Here is a 21,182-nt window from a genome sequence, read left to right as displayed (position 1 = left end):
CAGGAGCATCGTCATAGTCATGAACAGAAACAGGTTTGGGCCTCTGAGTTCTATACAACTGTGTTTTTTAGAGTTTTTGGAAACAGTTTGGGGAAGAACCACATGTGGGTGTGATGGTCATGTTGGGAAACTTGGCAAAGCAACATTATTGTTACAAAGCACTGATTACTGGAGACTCCTTCCATAAATGTTCAATAAACATCTCCTAAAAAACGTCCAATGACACATGGAGCTCCTCCAACACCAAACGTTTTGTGGCAGAAAGCCACATGACTTCATTGTTGATTTGTCTATTCTTTCAAACTGCTGATGGATTTGTTGCCATGACAACAAGTCTGGTTTGGTTTTGCTGTGTTTTAGACGATGTGTGATTGATGTTTGAGGTTTTTAGTGAGTGACTGCAGGATTTCTGAGGTATTAAGTGGCTTTTGGGGGGCTTTGTGATTTTCTAATTAATGTGTGAGCTCCAGAGAGGTTTTTAAATTGGCATTTGAGCTTGAGAGTTTTTTTTTTTTTTAATTGGTGGTTGAGGTCATGAGAGGTTTTCTAATTAATGGTAAGCTCTTGAGAATGTTTTTTTTTTTTTTAATTGGTGTTTGAGCTCTGGCTACTGGTGTTTCAGCATAGGTTTCTGAGCTCATCACAAGTTATCTACAACTGTATAATGTGTAGTCCAGCTGTTAGGATGCTGGCTGGTGTTTCAGGGTTTGTGAGTGTTTATTTGGGTTTTGAGGTATGTGGGGTCTTTTGGTCCAAAGTAGCAAATTCTGATCAGAACAGAAACTAGGGAACAAAATTACAGAGGAAGTAATGAGCTCAGGAACAAAAGATCCTAGGAACATTCAGAAACTAAGGAACAAAAATACCAGGTGCATTTGGAAAGACCAGGGAACAAAGAAGAACATCTGAGGAAACCAAAAATATATGGAACCTGGAAACTAGGAAACAGAAAAACAGGGAAAATAAGACTCAGAACATCTGGAACCCATGAACAAACTATGAACATCAGAAAATGGCATCTAGAAACTATACAATATAAAGACTCTAGGAACATCTGGAAAGTACAGAACAAAGAATATAGGCCCATACGGAAACTATGGAACAAAGCATCAAGAAACATCTGGAAACTAAGAAAGTCTTAAAAATAAGAACACAAGGGAACAAAGAATCTAAATACTTCTGGAAACTGGAGAAGAGAGAAACTGGGAATATTGGAAAACTATAGAATAAAGACTCTAGGAACATCTGAAAAATATGGAACAAAGCATCAGGAAACATCTGGAACCTAAGAACGCCTTGAAAATAGCAACAACAAAAAAAAACAGGAGAAATAAGAAACTTGTGAACAAGGAGGAACATCTGGATTCCAGAAACCAAAGACGCTAACATCTGGAAACTAGAGAACAAAAACTATTTTTAAAATAAGCCTAAACAGTTGTTTGTTTAATCTGCCAGTGTGCTGTCAGGAGGCCGTTTACTGGCTGAGCTCTTTCATCAGTGTTTTACTGTGTTCTGATGTCTATGGTGTTTTATTGAAGGTGGGGCATGGGCTCTGTGGGATTCAGGTCCCATGGCGTGCTGAACCTCACCACATGTGGGCCGTATGAACCGAACCTCGCACCTGCTCTTTAATTAAAAAGTTAAATAAATAAAGATGAGTCAGGAGTGAAGCTGCTCTAGTCCCAGTCAACTGCTTTCAACAATTTTTTTTTTTTTTAAATCCCTGCACTTTTGGAGGCAATCAGGCATGCGGTAGTCATGGTAACGTCAGTGACCTGGACCACTTTAAGGATAACGAGGCTGAGAGAGGATGACGATGCTGAGACCGGACCCTCGTTAGCGCCTCTGTTCCTTCTTCAGCATCAAATTAAATGCTGATTAATCCCAGTGAGGAAAAAAAAACACTGAGGATAAAAAAAAGCCATTACACGTTAAATACATCAGTAGCGTTTACACCAACACGCCGTGCTACAGTTCTGCTGTTAATGAGCTCATGTACACTCATAGCATTATTCACCTTGTCTCACACACACACACACACACACACACACACACACACACACACACACACTGTGCTGTAGGATCATTATAGTGACATCTCACTGTGGGATGGAAAAATGAGTTTATATTTTTCCTGAGTGAAAAGAACAGGGGTCAAAACCTGACAACAGGAGTGTGTGTGTGTGTGTGTGTGTGTGTGTGTGTGTGTGTGTGTGTGTGTGTGTGTGTGTGTGTGTGTGTGTTGGTTCCCCTTGGGCAATCAGTGTGGGTCTATCACAATAATACAGACAAAATATCTGTAAACACACACACACACACACACACACACACACACACACACACACACACACACACACACACTCCAGCTCCTGAATAAGTGAATTAAAGTTTAATTTGAAAGTCTGATTTAAAAAAAAGAAAAAAAAAGAGTCCTGCGTCACTTATTCAAAGACTGATATCAGAGAATAAATAGCTGTAAAGATGAAATGATCCTTTCTGACATTCTACTTCCTGTTTGTCATGTCATTGAAACACAGAATAAGAGACAACTAGGGAAATTAAGAAAACCTGGAAACTAAGGAACAAAAAAAAAAATCAGAAAATCATTAAAGCTCTGGAACAGAAAGTACACTGGAGCACAATAAAGAAAAACTGAGGAACAAAGAACTGGGAAAGCTAACATCTGGAATACTTAAAACATGTGGAAACTAAGTTCACTAAGAAACAAGGGACAATACGAAAACTCAAAATCAACATCTGGACATTATGGAACAAATGTAAAATGGAAATACAAGGAAATAAGAAACAAAGAATCTTGGAACATCTGGAAAGTACTGTACACTGGAGAACACAGAAGTCTGTCTAGAATGTGCAGAAAATTTAAAAAGTCGGGGAAACTCAGAGAACCAGCGAACAAAGAAACTCGGAAACAAAACAGAACAAAAAAAATGACAGGAAAGTGATAACACCTGGAACTTAAGGAACAAAAAGGGGAAAAAAGGAATAAATATAGCCACAAGCAGCGATAAAGGGCCCAAGCACCTCCGGGATACCAAATCCAGTTTGAATCCAACAAACCGCCGAGGAGAAGAACATCAAAATGCAACATGTGTCAAAAGGCACAAAACCAAAAATAACTCACTTCCTGTTGAGTGTGGCTAACACAATGTACCTCACAATTTTGTTCGTCTGGAGGCGTCCCACACCCCTACCAAATTTGACACAGATAGGTGAACCTATATACCGGGCAAAAGTCTCAATGACATGTGGGGGCGCTATGGAGTCCCCCAGATACACCTGGGGTCAAGCTTCTATCCCTGAGTAGTGGTGACCAGGACTTATTGTGTACCAAATTTCATGAGTTTTTGCCCATGGGAACCACCTCAAAAATGGCCAAGTCTTGAAGAAGAAGAAGCAGCAGAAGAAGAAAAATCCTTAGGAAAACAATAGGGTCTTATACCTTGGTGCAGCGCCCTCTGGTGCTTGGGCCCTAATGAAATGGGAAAGTTCTGGAAGTTCGGTACCAAATGTACAGAGGAAAGGAAAAAAAAAGGAACAAATATCCTAGGAACATCTGTAAAATAGGAACACTGATAAACTAGGGAACAAAAAACTTAGGAACAGAAGGAAACTAGCAGGAAAACAGGAACATCTGGAAACTAGGGGAAAAGGGAATTCTGGTAAAATAGAAAACGAATAATCCAGGAATTTGGAAAGAAAAAAGAAATGAGGAACATCTGGAAAATAGGAATACTGCTAATCTAGGGAACATACTGTATAATTTAGGAATATATGAACCCTAAGAACATCTGGAATCTAGGGAACAAGGAATCTAGGAACATCTGGAATCTAGGGAACATCTGGATAGGACTCTAGGGCATAAAGAGAGACAAAAGAATGGTTGGATGACATACATGCAGATTTAGTGCACATTGCTAAACCGGTAGCTATAATGTTAGCTGCATTCGCCGCGTACCTTCAGTAAAGAATCAAACGTGTGCTCGCCTGAACTGCATGTAAATTTAGCTTCAAAAAGTTATTTAAAAACATGATGAAACGCACCATTTATCTGTTGGTTTTTTTTGCTGTTGTGCCCTGAGACATTAAAGTCAGATCATTTTGGAGAAACGCTATTTTCTCTGTGTGTGTGTGTGTGTGTGTGTGTTAATATTTCGCCTGCGCAGTCACATCAATTCCACGTTGCATTTTCAATTCATTTAATTTGTTTAAAAACCTCCTGCAGCGGAACAGAGTTCTCCACTGGGACTCAGGCCAAGTGTGCACTTCATCCAGCTTCCTGAGATTAACTCCGAGGTTCTGTTCCGTTTCTAATGATTCCAAAAATAACGGATCCTTTAAGAACGCTTCATGAACTTGGACCAGTTTCTGTAAAGAGCAAACCGATGATTGAAAACCACATTTATACACAATCTGTGGAGAATTCATTCACAGACTCCCAGATCATCATCTACACCAGATATTACAGTCTTTTATCTCTGCCTGTCTGTCTGTCTGTCTGTCTGTCTGTCTGTCTGCACTGCATGGAGTCACTTCAAATGTCTGAAATGTGTATTTAAGCCCCAAAACCAATCACTCCTCACTCATACAATGATAACTGGATCAGAAATGTTTACATCATGTCAATAAATAAAACCAAAAACTAGTGAACAAAGAATCTCAGAACATCTGGAAACCAGTAATAAACAGCACACTCACTTCTGAAAACTGGGGAACAAAGAAATTTGAAACACTTGGAAACTAGAGAAAAAAAATAATCTAAGAACATCTGGGAATGAGGGAACACGTAATCAAGGAACATCTGGAAACAAAGGGAGTAAAAAATTAAGAGCAATTAGAAATAAATGATAAACAGGAAATAATATAGAAACAGATATAAAAACACAATCTGAGAACATCTGGAACTAGAGAACACTGACTCTAGAAACAGCTGGAGCTAGAGAACATTGAATCTAGGACCTCAAGAAAACTGAATCTAGAACCATCTGGAAATGAGTGAACACTTAATCTAGGAAGATCTGGATGTAGAGAATACTGAATGTAGAAAAACTGGAACCTAATGAGCACTGGATCCAGGAACATCTGGAAGCTAGTGAGCACTAGATCCAGGAACATCTGGAAGCTAGTAAACAAAAATTCCAGCAATATCTGAAGACTTGTGAAAACAACAAAACTGTGAAGGCTAGCAACCAAAATTGCAAAGCCTCAGAGACCAGAGGAAAAATAATACAGACACTAAAGAAGAAAGAAATTAGAAAGATGTAGAAACTAGGAGGGAAAGTAATCTACAAACATCTGGATCTAGGGAGCACTGAACCTATGAACATCTGGAAACTAAGGAACAACTAGATAGAACTCGACGCCAATCGCGTCGATGGGGATGCCTCCGCCCGGTAGATTACACGCCTTATTAAGTTGTGATTTGGGGATGGATGTTTGACCTCACAGTAATCGTGACCTGGTGAAATTACTTGTATCAGCCTTGGAGATATTGTGTTCACAAGGTTTTCGGACAGACATTTGACCTCACAGTGACCTTGACCTTAGACCTTTTGATCTCAAAATCTAATCAGTTTATCTTTGTCCCCAAATCCACAAATGGTGAAAGTTTGGTGAAATTCCTTTCATTAGCCTTTGAGATAACGTGTTCACAAGGTTTCGGGACGGACGCACGCACGGACAGACAGACAACCCGAAAACATAATGCCTCCTGCACCTTACGGTGGCGGAGGCATAAAAACTAGAAACCAATACAAACTGGGGAGCAAAGACTCCAGAAACATCTGGACATTACGGAATAATGAATCTGCAAACATACAGAATGTAGAGAAAAACAAACACAGGAACATCTCTGGAAACTAGAGAAGACTTGGAAACTAGATAAAGAAACTCAGGACTATGGAACAAGAACACTGAAAACTAACATTTGGAATGTAGGGGACAGTGACAAACATCTGGAATTTAGGGAATAAATAATCTACAACCCCGATTCCAAAAAAGTTGGGACAAAGTACAAATTGTAAATAAAAACGGAATGCAATGATGTGGAAGTTTCAAAATTCCATATTTTATTCAGAATAGAACATAGATGACATATCAAATGTTTAAACTGAGAAAATTTATCATTTAAAGAGAAAAATTAGGTGATTTTAAATTTCATGACAACAACACATCTCAAAAAAGTTGGGACAAGGCCATGTTTCCCACTGTGAGACATCCCCTTTTCTCTTTACAACAGTCTGTAAACGTCTGGGGACTGAGGAGACAAGTTGCTCAAGTTTAGGGATAGGAATGTTAACCCATTCTTGTCTAATGTAGGATTCTAGTTGCTCAACTGTCTTAGGTCTTTTTTGTCGTATCTTCCGTTTTATGATGCGCCAAATGTTTTCTATGGGTGAACGATCTGGACTGCAGGCTGGCCAGTTCAGTACCCGGACCCTTCTTCTACGCAGCCATGATGCTGTAATTGATGCAGTATGTGGTTTGGCATTGTCATGTTGGAAAATGCAAGGTCTTCCCTGAAAGAGACGTTGTCTGGATGGGAGCATATGTTGCTCTGGAACCTGGATATACCTTTCAGCATTGATGGTGTCTTTCCAGATGTGTAAGCTGCCCATGCCACACGCACTAATGCAACCCCATACCATCAGAGATGCAGGCTTCTGAACTGAGCGCTGATAACAACTTGGGTCGTCCTTCTCCTCTTTAGTCCGAATGACACGGCGTCCCTGATTTCCATAAAGAACTTCAAATTTTGATTTGTCTGACCACAGAACAGTTTTCCACTTTGCCACAGTCCATTTTAAATGAGCCTTGGCCCAGAGAAGACGTCTGCGCTTCTGGATCGTGTTTAGATACGGCTTCTTCTTTGAACTATAGAGTTTTAGCTGGCGACGGCAGATGGCACGGTGAATTGTGTTCACAGATAATGTTCTCTGGAAATATTCCTGAGCCCATTTTGTGATTTCCAATACAGAAGCATGCCTGTATGTGATGCAGTGCTGTCTAAGGGCCCGAAGATCACGGGCACCCAGTATGGTTTTCCGGCCTTGACCCTTACGCACAGAGATTCTTCCAGATTCTCTGAATCTTTTGATGATATTATGCACTGTAGATGATGATGTGTTCAAACTCTTTGCAATTTTACACTGTCGAACTCCTTTCTGATATTGCTCCACTATTTGTCGGTGCAGAATTAGGGGGATTGGTGATCCTCTTCCCATCTTTACTTCTGAGAGCCACTGCCACTCCAAGATGCCCTTTTTATACCCAGTCATGTTAATGACCTATTGCCAATTGACCTAATGAGTTGCAATTTGGTCCAACAACTGTTCCTTTTTTGTACCTTTAACTTTTCCAGCCTCTTACTGCCCCTGTCCCAACTTTTTTGAGATGTGTTGCTGTCATGAAATTTCAAATGAGCCAATATTTGGCATGAAATTTCAAAATGTCTCACTTTCGACATTTGATATGTTGTCTATGTTCTATTGTGAATACAATATCAGTTTTTGAGATTTGTAAATTATTGCATTCCGTTTTTATTTACAATTTGTACTTTGTCCCAACTTTTTTGGAATCGGGGTTGTAGAAACAATTAGAACCTCAGGGACAAAGAAGCTCAGAACATGGGGAATTTGCCTAATTCGCAGTGCACTGAATATGTGTATGTGCATGTCTGTGTGAGAGAGAGAGAAACAGGAAGTCAATACAGAGATTAAGGTCATCAGACAGATAGAACTGTCATACTGTTATTTACAGTGGTGCTTGAAAGTTTGTGAACCCTTTAGAATTTTCTATATTTCTGCATAAATATGACCGAAAACATCATCAGATTTTCACACAAGTCCTAAAATTAGAAAAAGAGAACCCAGTTAAACAAATGAGACAAAAATATTTTACTTGGTCATTTATTTATTGAGGGGCGGCACGGTGGTGTAGTGGTTAGCACTGTCGCCTCACAGCAAGAAGGTCCGGGTTCGAGCCCCATGGCCGGTGAGGGCCTTTCTGTGCGGAGTTTGCATGTTCTCCCCGTGTCTGCGTGGGTTTCCTCCGGGTGCTCCGGTTTCCCCCACAGTCCAAAGACATGCAGGTTAGGTTAACTGGTGACTCTAAATTGAGCGTAGGTGTGAATGTGAGTGTGAATGGTTGTCTGTGTCTATGTGTCAGCCCTGTGATGACCTGGCGACTTGTCCAGGGTGTACCCCGCCTTTCACCCGTAGTCAGCTGGGATAGGATCCAGCTTGCCTGCGACCCTGTAGAACAGGATAAAGCAGCTACAGATAATGAGATGATGAGATTTATTTATTGAGGAAAATGATCCAATATTACACATCTGTGAGTGGCAAAAGTATGTGAACCTTTGCTTTCAGTATCTGGTGTGACCCCCTTGTGCAGCAATAACTGCAACTAAACGTTTGCGGTAACTGTTGATCAGTCCTGCACACCGGCTTGGAGGAATTTTAGCCCATTCCTCCGTACAGAACAGCTTCAACTCTGGGATGTTTGTGGGTTTCCTCACATGAACTGCTCGCTTCAGGTCCTTCCACATTTTGATTGGATTAAGGTCAGGACTTTGACTTGGCCATTCCAAAACATTAACTTTATTCTTCTTTAACCATTCTTTGGTAGAACGACTTGTGTGCTTAGGGTCGTTGTCTTGCTGCATGATGCACCTTCTCTTGAGATTCAGTTCATGGACAGATGTCCTGTCATCTTCCTTTAGAATTCACTCGTATAATTCAGAATTCATTGTTCCATCATGATGGCTAGCCGTCCTGGCCCAGATGCAGCAAAACAGGCCCAAACCATGATACTACCACCACCATGTTTCACAGATGGGATAAGGTTCTTATGCTGGAATGCAGTGTTTTCCTTTCTCCAAACATAACGCTTCTCATTTAAACCAAAAAGTTCTATTTTGGTCTCATCCGTCCACAAAACATTTTTCCAATAGCCTTCTGGCTTGTCCACATGATCTTTAGCAAACTGCAGACGAGCAGCAATGTTGTTTTTGGAGAGCAGTGGCTTTCTCCTTGCAACCCTGCCATGCACACCATTGTTGTTCAGTGTTTTCCTGATGGTGTACTCATGAACATTAACGTTAGCCAATGTGAGAGAGGCCTTCAGTTGCTTAGAAGTTACCCTGGGGTCCTTTGTGACCTCGCCGACTATTACACGCCTTGCTCTTGGAGTGATATTTGTTGGTTGACCACTCCTGGGGAGGGTAACAATGGTGTTGAATTTCCTACATTTGTACACAATCTGTCTGGCTGTGGATTGGTGGAGTCCAAACTCTTTAAAGATGGTTTTGTAACCTTTTCCAGCCTGATGAGCATCAACAACGCTTTTTATGAGGTCCTCAGAAATCTCCTTTGTTTGTGCCATGATACACTTCCACAAACATGTGTTGTGAAGATCAGACTTTGATACACTAAGAAATTATTCATGGGGTTAGTAAGTATAGCTCAAAATCAAGAGCTTTTTCTGCATAAAAAATAAAAGTTTATGTGTATGCATTATAATGAGTTGATAATTTAATAAGTTGGTCTAAATGAAAATAAATAAAATAGTCTTAACTCACTAATACATGAATTTTCAACAGATATTTCTGCCTTAACTCAATATAGAGATGTATTCAGTTAGCACAACTTAAAAATCTGTGTCCGTGTCTGTTAAAAGCTGAGTACAAGGCCAACCTGCACGGACGTGTTTAGCGCGAACAGAGCATGCATGTGCCTGTTGGAAGCATAAGGTTGGAAGACACGACTGAGCAGAGCACAGAGTTGGAGAAACGCGTTTGCAAACTTTACGGCTTGGTGAGTACAATTTTGAGTCGTTTTATTCACAACAGCTAATAACTGCATCAACAGACAGTACAACAGTACAAGAAATTGTTTTACACAACATTAGATGCTTTTTCTTGGTCAGCAGTGGTAATGTGTAATTTTTTTAGTAGATAACTGTGGTGCTGTGGCTGTGTAATGTGTTCTACAATAAAACAAAAAATAACGGGGGCATGTTTCCATAAAAGAACTGTGTGTCTATGTGGAATTTTCTCACTTCAAATCCTTAAATTCAATTGCACTATGTAAAAACTGTTTACAATACTGTTTACATGTTATATTTTTTACTTAATTGCACTATATAAAAACTGTTTACAACACTGTTTACACTTTATACATCTTTTATCTTTGATAGACTTCACTGCTATACTGTTTATACTGTCATATCTGCCATATTTATACTTACACTGTAAATTCTGCTCATACTGCCATATTTATTTCTATTTATACTGATAATTCTGTTTATATCGTGCTATATTGCCCTACTATACTGTCAGACTGCTGTTCCCATTTACATTGTTCATTCTGTTTATACTGTCATTCGTCACATTTAAATTTATACCATTAATTCTGTTCACACTGCCACATTTGCACTTTCTGGATTGCCACTGTCTTTTCTTAAATAGCTTTAGCTTGTGTGTGTGTATATATACTTTTTTAAAAAGTTTATATCTTTTACCTATATTTATTACTGTTTGCACCGTGGATAACAGGGAAACGCAATTCAATTCTCTGTATGTCCTGCACACTGTTAGGGTTTTGCTGGGATTCGAACCTGGTTCGCTGGTATTCAAACCTGGTTCGCTGGTGTGATAATCCAGCAAACCCCCACTAGGCCACCAGGGGAATGACTCAAGTGCAGAGGCGTGAGGCGGAAGTAGAAAAGTATCAAAAAGTTTATTTACAATATTTACAGTCCCAAAAAAATATAATCCAAAAAACGCTCAGAAGATGAACAGAAAAATAAAATATCCAAAAGGTCAAAGTCAAATACAAAAGCCAAAAAACTAGAAAAGAAAAGGCAAAAATACCAACGCTCAGAAGATCCAAAAAACAGTAAATACAAAGTCCAAAAAGTCCAAAAAGCAAAGCAAAGTGCAAAACCAAAAAGACAAAGGCAAGGAACACGGAACAGAGGTAACTGGAGCTAAACATAACAGCACAAAGACTCCGTGACAAGAGGACTGAACTCAGGGGTATAAATACACAAACTAATTAAGGACAGGGCAGGGCAGGAAACAGGCAATAAGACAGAAACAAAACACAGAACATAGTGGTGACCTCTAGAGGCCCAAAACAAACATGACCAGAAAAGGAAATAACAGTGGCCTCTAGAGGCCAAAACAGTCCCAGTCCTAACAGGACCCCCCCAGGAGCGTCTCCTGACGTTCCCAGGACGATCAGGATGGGCCGAATGGAAGTCCCGACAAAGTTCTTTATCGAGTATGTCCCAAGCTGGGACCCAGCAGCGCTCCTCAGGGCCATAGCCCTCCCAGTCCACAAGATATTGGAGGCCCCCGTGAACCTGGGGGGAGTCCAGCAGGCGGCGCATGGTGAACACAGTCTGACCCTGGAAGCTGCAGGGGGGCGGGGGGTTCCTAGGGGCAGGGGCATACATGGACATCAGTACGGGCTGCAAAAGGAAACATGGAATGTGGGGTTGATCCTTAGCGTACGTGGTAACTGGAGCCAGTAGGAGACAGGGTTAACTCTGCGTACAACCTTGAAGGGGCCAATGTAGCGAGGAGCAAGCTTGCAGTTCTCCACCCGCAGCGGAAGGTCCTTGGTGGACAGCCAAACCCGCTGCCCAGGGCGGAAAGTGTGGGCAGGTCTCCTATGGCGGTTGGCCTGGGTCTGGTTGGTACTGGAGGTCTGGATGAGTGTCCTCCTGACCTTGCTCCAGGTCTTGTGACACCGTCTCACGTAATGGTTGACTGAGGGCACCCCAGCATCCTCCTCCTGGTCCGGGAACAGAGGTGGCTGGAACTCGAATTGGCACTGGAACGGCGACAGCTTGGTGGCCGATGACTGCAGGGTGTTGTGGGCGTACTCTGCCCATGGCAGCCAGGTGCTCCACAATGTCGGGTTATCCATAGCCAGGCCTCGCAGGGTGGTTTCCAGGTCCTGGTTGAGCCTCTCCGTCTGGCCGTTGGACTGGGGGTGGAACCCAGAGGAGAGGCTGGCAGTGGCCCCGATGCTCTTGCAGAAGCCGTGCCATACTCGGGAGGAGAACTGGGGCCCCCGGTCAGAGACGATGTCCTGAGGGAGACCAAAAACTCGGAAGACATGAGTGAACAACAATTTAGCAGTGTCAAGGGCAGAGGGGAGTTTGCACAGTGGAATAAAGCGGCAGGCCTTGGAGAATCTGTCCACTATGACCAATATGACAGTGTTACCTTGAGACTCAGGGAGACCTGTGATGAAGTCGACCGCCACATGGGACCAGGGACGCCGGGGAATAGGCAGAGGATGCAGGAGATCCTGGGGACGCTGTCGCGGGTTCTTGGTTCTGGTGCAGACCTCACAGGACAGGACGAATGACCTCACTTCCTTCTCCATGTTAGGCCACCAGAAGCGTCTTTTCAGGAAGTCCAGGGTCCTCCGAGCTCCTGGGTGGGCGGTGAGAGGGGAAGAGTGACCCCACTGGAGAACCTTGGCCCGGGCTTGACGAGGGACATACAGGAGGCCCGGTGGCCCTGTCCCAGGATCAGGGTCCCAGCGTTGAGCTTGTCGAACGGTCTCCTCAATACCCCAGCGGACAGGAGCCACAATCCGGGATATAGGGATGATAGGCCCAACTTCACTCTCCCTGTTGTTGGGCGAGAACAGCCTGGAGAGCGCGTCCGGTTTGGTGTTCTTAGAGCCCGGGCGGTATGATAGGATGAAGCTGAAATGGCTGAAAAACAAAGCCCACCTAGCCTGTCGTGGGTTCAGCCTCTTGGTTTGCTGGAGGTACTCCAGGTTCTTATGGTCCGTCCACACCAGGAATGGATGTTGCGCTCCCTCCAGCCAGTGCCTCCACTCCTCAAGGGCTCGTTTGACCGCTAGCAGTTCCCGATTCCCCACATCATAGCGGGACTCCGCAGGGCTCAGGCGGTGGGAGAAGTAAGCGCAGGGGTGCAGCTTCCCTTCCGAGCATTGAGAGAGCACCGCGCCGACACCACTGTCCGAGGCATCCACCTCCACGATGAATGGTTGGGAGGTGTCCGGGAGAACCAGAATGGGTGCTGTGCAAAAGCGGTGTTTTAGGTCATTAAACGCCTCTTCCGCCTGAGGGGACCAGACAAAGGAGCCACCAGTCCTTTTGGTGAGGTCCGACATAGGTGCAGCTACGGAACTGAAGTTCCTGATGAACTTGCGGTAGAAGTTAGCGAATCCTAAGAACCACTGAACCTCCTTAATGGACTTGGGAGTAGGCCAGTCCCGGACGGCCAGGGTCTTGGCTGGGTCCATTTGGAGTTGCCCCGTTCGTATGATAAATCCCAGGAAGGAGACCTCGGGGACATGAAACTCGCATTTCTGGGCTTTAGCAAACAGATTATTCTGCAAGAGTCTCTGGAGGACTTGGCGGACATGGTGGCGGTGTTCCTGTAAGGTCTTGGAGAATATAAGGATGTCGTCGAGGTAGACGAAAACGTATAGATTAATCATATCCCTCAAGACATCGTTGATAAGGGCCTGAAAAACAGCTGGTGCATTGGTGAGTCCGAAGGGCATCACCTGGTACTTGTAGTGCCCTGACGGGGTGTTAAAGGCGGTCTTCCACTCATCTCCCTGTCGGATACGGACGAGGTGGTATGCGTTCTGTAAGTCCAACTTGGTGAAGATGGTGGCGCCTTGGAGCAGGTCGAATGCTGTGGACATCAGCGGAAGGGGATAGCGGTTGCGCATGGTGATCTTGTTCAGGCCCCTATAATCAATACATGGCCGGAGACCCCCATCCTTCTTGCCGACAAAGAAGAAGCCGGCACCAGCGGGTGAGGTGGAGGGTCGAATGAACCCAGAGGCCAAGGCTTCCTTGATGTACTCCTCCATGGCCTTGCGTTCTGGCTGAGAGAGGGAGAACAGACGGCCCCAAGGAGGAGTAGTCCCAGGGAGAAAGTCGATGGCACAGTCGTAGGCACGGTGCGGAGGAAGAACGGCGGCCCTGCTCTTGCTGAAGACCTCCTTGAGATCCCAGTACTCTGTGGGAACTTGAGATAACTTGGTGAGATCAGGGGGCTTGGCAGGAGACACAGGAGAGCTAGAGAGCAGACAAGAGGCATGGCATGCAGGGCCCCATTCCACAACCTGGCTTGTTACCCAGTCTATGCGAGGGTTGTGGCGAGTAAGCCAAGGAAGGCCTAGAATAACTGGGAACTCAGGTGAATGAATAAGGTGCAGGGATATTTCTTCTTTGTGACCTTGAGACTGGAGAAAGACTGGAGAAGTAACTTGGGTGACTCTTCCATCACCTAACACTTGGCCATCGAGGGCAGACACAGACAGTGGGACTTCAAGAGGCGCAGTCGGGACATTGATGCTTTGGGCGAAGTGGCTATCCATAAAGTTTCCAGCCGCCCCTGAGTCTAACAAAGCTTGACAAGAGTGGACGGACTCACCCCAGGAGATGGAGACTGGGATGTACAGTCCTTGGCCAGGGAGTCCGGGAGAGAGGGTAGGCCCCGTCACAACCCTCCCTCGGCTGGACGGGGCAGTCCTTTTCCCGAGAGTTCGGGACATGATGCTCGGAAGTGACCAGGCTTGCCACAGTAGATGCAGCACTTGTCCCTCCTTCTGCGCTCCCTCTCAGATGTGGAGAGGCGAGTACGACCCACTTGCATGGGTTCTGGACAGTCACTGGAAGAGGTAGACAGGCTCCAGGTAGAGGCAGAGAGGCCGGGGAGGCTCAGGACTTGGCGGCGTTCTCTCATCCTGTTGTCCAGACGAGTAGAATGTGAGATCAGTGTTTCGAGGTCACTTGGGCATCCGATAGAAGCCAGACCGTCTTTGATGGGGTCAGACAGACCATGGTGGAAGGCTGACACCAGGGTAGTCTCGTTCCATCCACTTACTGCTGCGAGCGTCCGGAACGAGATGGCGTAGTCTGCGATGCTTCCCCCTTGCCAGATGGACATGAGCTTTCTGGCTGCGTCTTTACTGATGTCTGCTTGATCGAAGACACGCAGCATCTCCTCAGTAAACAGCTGGAAATCAGAGCACTCAAGTCCCTGTCTCTGCCAGATAGCAGTAGCCCAGGCTCGCGCCTTACCTGCTAACAAGGTTATCACAAAGGCAATCTTGCAGCGATCCGTAGTGTAGGTGGTAGGCTGAAGCTCAAAGGTGAGTTGACACTGGGTAAGGAACTCTCGACACTCACTGTGCTTGCCATCATGCCTCTGTGGTGCAGGAAGGCTGGGTTCGCGAGGTGAAGAAGGCAGCATGGCAGGAGGCACTGGAGCAGGAGCGGAATCAGGCGGAGGAGATGGGGGCAGAGAAGTCAGCTGTGCCAGGCTTCTCCCAATCTGCTGAAGCAGTACCTCATGGCGAGCAAGGGTCTCATGTTGGCTTGCGAGAGTCCGTCCATGAGTGTCCATGGTGGATCTGAGGCATGTTAACGCAGCCATCATTCCCTGAAGGTTGGCCGGATAGACAGATGAAGAAGCCTCTGCTGAGTCGGTCATGACGGAGTCTTTCAGTTAGGGTTTTGCTGGGATTCGAACCTGGTTCGCTGGTATTCAAACCTGGTTCGCTGGTGTGATAATCCAGCAAACCCCCACTAGGCCACCAGGGGAATGACTCAAGTGCAGAGGCGTGAGGCGGAAGTAGAAAAGTATCAAAAAGTTTATTTACAATATTTACAGTCCCAAAAAAAATAATCCAAAAAACGCTCTGAAGATGAAGGGAAAAATAAAATATCCAAAAGGTCAAAGTCAAATACAAAAGCCAAAAAACTAGAAAAGAAAAGGCAAAAATACCAACGCTCAGAAGATCCAAAAAACAGTAAATACAAAGTCCAAAAAGTCCAAAAAGAAAAGCAAAGTGCAAAACCAAAAAGACAAAGGCAAGGAACACGGAACAGAGGTAACTGGAGCTAAACATAACAGCACAAAGACTCCGTGACAAGAGGACTGAACTCAGGGGTATAAATACACAAACTAATTAAGGACAGGGCGGGGCAGGAAACAGGCAATAAGACAAAAACAAAACACAGAACACAGTGGTGACCTCTAGAGGCCCAAAACAAACATGACCAGAAAAGGAAATAACAGTGGCCTCTAGAGGCCAAAACAGTCCCAGTCCTAACACACAAATGGCATTATTGATAAAGTTGACTTCAACTTGAACTTAAAACCTTTATATTGATTCTGACCTAGCAGGATAGTGATGGGGATATTACGGGCGAACTGATGAAGATTGTCACCACACGAGGTGGCATACCTGCAGCCCGTGCAAAGATCGTCCTGGAGGGAACAGAGGTCCTAACGGATGTGGATATTTCCAGAGCCTGTGCCTTGCTAATGGGGCTGATATACGCACTCAACCTCAGCTACCCAAAAGAACTGAAAAATACTTTTGAAGTGTTTCAAAAGATATTCCTTGAGTTGGATGATCTGAAAGCAATTCCTAAGGTAATGTTGCTAAAAAATAAACTGCTGTGCAAAAAAAAAAAAGTGACGAGTTAGACATTTAAGCTGTCCTCAAATTAAAGAGGAAATGTTGCACTGTTATTTGCAATGTGTTGTTTACATACTGTATAGTCGGTGCAGTGTTGAGAGTTTATTAACTACACCTAGTTCAAAGTAATGTACTTTTATACAAAATAACTCAAATCAGTCTCAAGAGCATGACTGTCAATATGTTCAATCTTTCTGAGACAGTTTTACAGGGCTATTTTATGTTGTAAGTTTCCTGATTTATTTTATGAAGGCTACATTTTTGTGTACTATTAAAATGTCAATATACACTCAGTCCTGTTACTGTAAGTGAGATGCTGACTGGTGTTTAAATAAATAGATCATAAAACTGGAATTTAAATGTGTGATTTATTCTGACTTAGATAAATAAGTTCTTGTACTAAAAAAAATTAAGGTAACAATTTGCATGGACATTTCTGAGTAGAATGAAAGGGAAAGAAATAAGTTAGAATAACTAAAAGGAGTAATTTTAACACAATTAAAATTAAGTCGGTTCAACTTAAATAAGCTTGTAAAGGACAAGGCAAATCATGTTGCTTGTACTAAAGTAGTTGAGTTGGCCTAACTTGAAAAGTCTTGTGGCATGTACTCAATCCTAGGTAAGTTGAAATAACTTGAAAATATCCATGCAAATTGTTACATCAATTTTTTACGTTGAGCCAGCACATCATTTGTTAGAGTGTAGATCCCTGTTCTTTAAATAAAACAGGGTGCCCACTCACACCTGATTGTCATCCCATTGATTGAAAACACCTGACTCTAATTTCGCCTTCAAATTAACTGCTAATCCTAGAGGTTCATATACTTTTGCCACTCACAGATATGTAATATTGGATCATTTTCCTCAATAAATAAATGAACAAGTATAATATTTTTGTCTCATTTGTTTAACTCGGTTCTCTTTATCTACTTTTAGGACTTGTGTGAAAATTTGATGATGTTTTAGGTCATATTTATGCAGAAATATAGAAAATTCTAAAGGGTTCACAAACTTTCAAGTACCACTGTACCCTGAATGATCAGCAGAGTGTGTAGTGCTAACATGCTAACAACAACAGCAACAACACACACACAGCACCAGAGCCGGCCCGTGGCATAGGCAATATAGGCAAATGCTAAGGGCGCTGCGTCCATCCAGGGGCGCAGAAACGGGGGGAGAAAAATTATGACTTCCACTATTCTGAAAACGAGTCAGCATTATAATGTCTTAGCCTAATTTAATTGTACAGCAAAGCATGTAGTCAGGGTGCGATTTGTCAAAAAAAGCGGGGTGTGGTGGTGGTTGTTAATCATGAAACAATAAGCGCTCAACAGTGGTTCGCCCTGTCTATAGTGTGTCTTCGGGCGCGCAAGTGCGCATCCGCGGCTATTCTCTGTTTTGACCATGTAATAGCCTAAGTGTTGTTGGCTAAAGAGTGTTTTTGCATAACGTAGATAACTGACATAGATCTGTTGCTTGTTTTGAATATGGCTGCACTTGGAGCAGTCTGTCGGTGTCGTTGAGCAGTCTGGGCTGAAGTAAAGGTCTTTTATGCACCGAACACGTTTCGCAGCGAGATATTCCAATGGTGCCTGGCACGTTTTTTTTTTCATAAAACAAAGTTGCTTTGTTGATCTGTGTTCTCATTAAAATGACAGTTTAGCAGCTCATTCAAGCAACCATGTTGCGAAGAGCTTCCTGGAGGAAAACATAATAAACGCGTTGAAAACAAGAAACAATCTCAGTGCGTCAAGACTGCAGGGAAACGAAACAAGCACTCAGATGTGTTCTCTTTACAAATAGCATAAATGGCACGCTTTCTCTCCTGTAAAGGAAGAAGACACAAAAGCAACTCACCGAGCGGGTGGTGAGGAATTCAGTAAATAATAATAATTATTATTATTATTATTATTATTATCATTAATAGACCTGTTACTTTCCCAAGGCGCCCCCTCTCGTCCGACCAGGCTTTACATATGCTAGACTACTACTTGGGGAGGATGGTCGTGCTTTAATACAAGCTGAAAAAATGTCAAAACGTCCAAAATTGTCAGGAGCCCAGGGGAGAAAGAAAAGGAAAGAAGAGGAGGAAAAACGCGACAAAGACAGAGGTAATGTCACACTCAGTAAAGATGATGTCGATATTATTTTTCTGTTGCAAAACCATGATTGATAACGTCATTAACCACTTGTTTTCTAGGCTATGCAGCAAAGCAATGGATAACATTATATCAGTGTACATAATTAATGTTAGAGCATAACTTGGCATTCTCACATGCTATATTATACTGCAGTTAACTAATCCTTTGCCTTCTGCTAATTTGCATTTCACTGTAATAAACAATTAGACAATACAATTGATAGCCTACCATTACTAATATACAGTATGAATTACTAATATAATTTGCATAATAAAGAGTGCACTGTATATTAGACACAGTACAGTAAAGTCTACATCCTGCATGCATTTCTTAGGTTTTTCATTTATATTATTTCATTTTATTTTATTCTTAAAATCATGTGGTTATTATAAGACTGGTGTTACTCCTCTTCTCTCTTCAGATGCACTGCTGAGATTCCTCAGTCCTACACTTGTAAATCCTCCTGTCGCCTCCACCTCAGCAGAGCAACCCAGCAGGGACGTAGGCCTAGCAGCATCCAATGCTAATCCAGTTGCCTCCACCTCAACCAACCCAACACAACCTAGTGATGCAGCAGCATCAAGGGGACCTTCTGCTGCTCCAGTAGACCCGGCTGACTGGCCATCTCCTCTAACTGATAAGGTCAGAACAGAGTTGGTTTACAGTGGTCCATTTCAAATAGGAAACAGCTTCACATTCCCCAAACAAAAAGATGGACGAAGGTGTCAACATGACTATTTTAACAGACTCTTAGTCAATGGCGAAAAAGTCAGAAGAAGCTGGCTCGTGTACTCTAAAAAAGATGATAGCTTGCACTGCAGGGCCTGTTCTACATTTAGTTTTTCAATAGTTGAAGTTGAAGGCAGTACCAAAAAACACCACTAGAGGTCTTTTTAATATCACAATTTTATATATTTTTTATTTTTATTTAAATCCTTGTATTTTTCATGCACACTGGTTTCTTTAATATCTTATTTTGTGCAATGCCTTATTTATATTGCATTTACGAATTACAACACTTGTTTACATTTTTTATTTTGGGAGTACTGTAAATGTAACACTTTATGTAAGCCATTTATATTATGTTTCATATATTCAGTTCATATTTTGTATTTGTTTCTTTAATTCAGTATTAAATATTTTGAATGTGCAATTTCTTTATTTAATGCCTTTAATTAAAGTATTTTGAACGTGCAATTCTTTTGTTTAAATAAAAGAATGTTTTAAGACAAAGCTATTCCATTTCTTGTTAGTATAGATACACTATCAGTGGCTTTAACTGGTGTTGGGGAGGGGGCGCCACCTAAAATCTTGCCTAGGGTGTCAAATTGGTAAGGGCCGGGCCTGCACAGCACTATGGTTACTAAAAGTACTGGCACCCTCCTGTTTCACTTGTCTTGCTCTCTGTGTCGTTGCTACATCCTGTGAGGGAGATGAGTGACAGTTTCACACATTTTAACATCAAAACCTTTTTCAGAGATGTTTCAGGAGCTAGCATAAAAACGTTTGACACTATAACTCGTTCTGTGTGAAGAAATTAGCCTGTGTTATGGACCTAGTTTTTAAACCACATGCTAACTAACAGGCAAAAGCTAACCTAGAATGTGAACATTCACTAACAGGTGGCAGTGAAAGTAAATAAGCTAACCCAAGCTCTCAAGACTTAACCTAGCAAGTAAAAGCTAGCGCAGTAAATTAACGATAATTTAGAGAAAGCTAACTCTACAAACAAAAATGAATGTAGCAAAGGAAAACAACTCTCCAAGCAAGAGTTAACTAGCAAATGAAAGCTAACCGAGGAAATAAATGCAAGTAAAATAAATAAATAAATAAATAAATAAAATAACTGAAATATGGAAACTAATCCAGTGAGTAAATGCTAATGTAGTGAGTGAAAAGATTTTTATTAGTGCCTGTTAAAACTTTCCACACATTAGCCACATGCTAATTTCACGCTCTGCTGGTATCACTAACTAACTGGGATTCTTTAAAACTGTTGGATATAAAATGACTCATCATTCCCAGTGGTGGTAGGAGGAGAATGACACACACACACACAGAGTTCCTGGTTCCTCTGAAGCCTCCTTCCTTATTGTAGCTGCATCCCAGGAAGCTCACTGTGGGGTTTAAAGCACTAATGAGGTGTGTGTGTGTGTGTGTGTGTGTGTGTGTGTGTGTGTGTGTGTGTGTACACTCACTCCCATTCTTTGCGTAGTGCCTGTGGTGTGCTCTGTATCTTGTGAGCCTGATGAGCTTTAACGATGTCCTTCTGCTCGATAAGTCCTCCTCTCCTGCGGGTGAAGAGAGTGGGACTGACCCCTGGCTGCCCCCCCATTGCCCCGGCTCCCCCTTCCTGTGTAGGGCAGAGGGCATCACAGCTGCCCGTGTGAAGTAAGAGAGGGTCGAGCAGTGCCCCCCGGTGTTTGTGCCACCTCTCTGTGTCCTGGTACAACGCTGGCACTGTGAGGATGTTGCTGACTTCCAGCATGGCGCCGCTCTCTCAGCATCACGCTGGGGAAATAAA

The 21,182-nt window shown here is 43.0% G+C and overlaps 1 protein-coding gene across 1 annotated transcript in view; it reads right to left on the bottom strand.

The window, feature by feature from the left end:
* Positions 1 to 20,948, bottom strand: part of LOC132893465 (voltage-dependent R-type calcium channel subunit alpha-1E) — a 177,647-nt gene extending 156,699 nt beyond the window's left edge. The window contains exon 1 of the mRNA XM_060932628.1: positions 20,857 to 20,948. The gene's annotated coding sequence lies outside the window, so the exon portion shown is untranslated. The remainder of the gene's footprint in view (positions 1 to 20,856) is intronic.
* Positions 20,949 to 21,182: the final 234 nt, after the last annotated feature.

This window comes from Neoarius graeffei, chromosome 10, assembly GCF_027579695.1.
Source record: "Neoarius graeffei isolate fNeoGra1 chromosome 10, fNeoGra1.pri, whole genome shotgun sequence".
In the NCBI taxonomy this organism is placed as follows: domain Eukaryota; kingdom Metazoa; phylum Chordata; class Actinopteri; order Siluriformes; family Ariidae; genus Neoarius; species Neoarius graeffei.
Note: the sequence above shows the minus strand (reverse complement) of the source record. Positions and strands in the feature narration are given on the sequence as shown.